The sequence below is a fragment of the Babylonia areolata genome, chromosome 34 (genome assembly GCF_041734735.1).
Source record: "Babylonia areolata isolate BAREFJ2019XMU chromosome 34, ASM4173473v1, whole genome shotgun sequence".
In the NCBI taxonomy this organism is placed as follows: domain Eukaryota; kingdom Metazoa; phylum Mollusca; class Gastropoda; order Neogastropoda; family Buccinidae; genus Babylonia; species Babylonia areolata.
Window position 1 is genome coordinate 13,162,395 of NC_134909.1, and position 466 is coordinate 13,162,860.

The window sequence follows — 466 nt, forward strand, 5'->3', positions numbered from 1 at the left end:
GGTTCGTTCAGACACACACACACACACACACACGGCACACGGTTCTGAGAGAAGCTGGATTGGATGGGTGGATGGGTGTGTGGGTGGGGTGGTGTGTGTGTGTGGTGTGTGTGTGTGCTGCTTGCAGGCACAGGCAAGTGAGGAATAGAGGGTAGTGGTACACGTCCTCCGCTGATCGAAGTCAGTTCTTCCATGGAAGAAGCGAAGCGCTGGCTTGCCAACTGAACGTTCCCTTTTTTTTTTACACTGCTTGCTGCTAGCTGCTGCTACACACAGTGAAAACTTCTCCCTCCATTTCTCACTCTCTCTTACCCCCGCTCTCTCTCTCTCTCTCTCGTTCTCGCTTCTCTCAGTGCCAACAACTCAGTGAAGAGTAGAGTCTCGGTTTCGTTCTTCACCTATTACACATTCTGGCGCGCGCGTGAATGCGCACGCGGGAGGGGAGGGGGTGGGTGGGTGGGGGAGG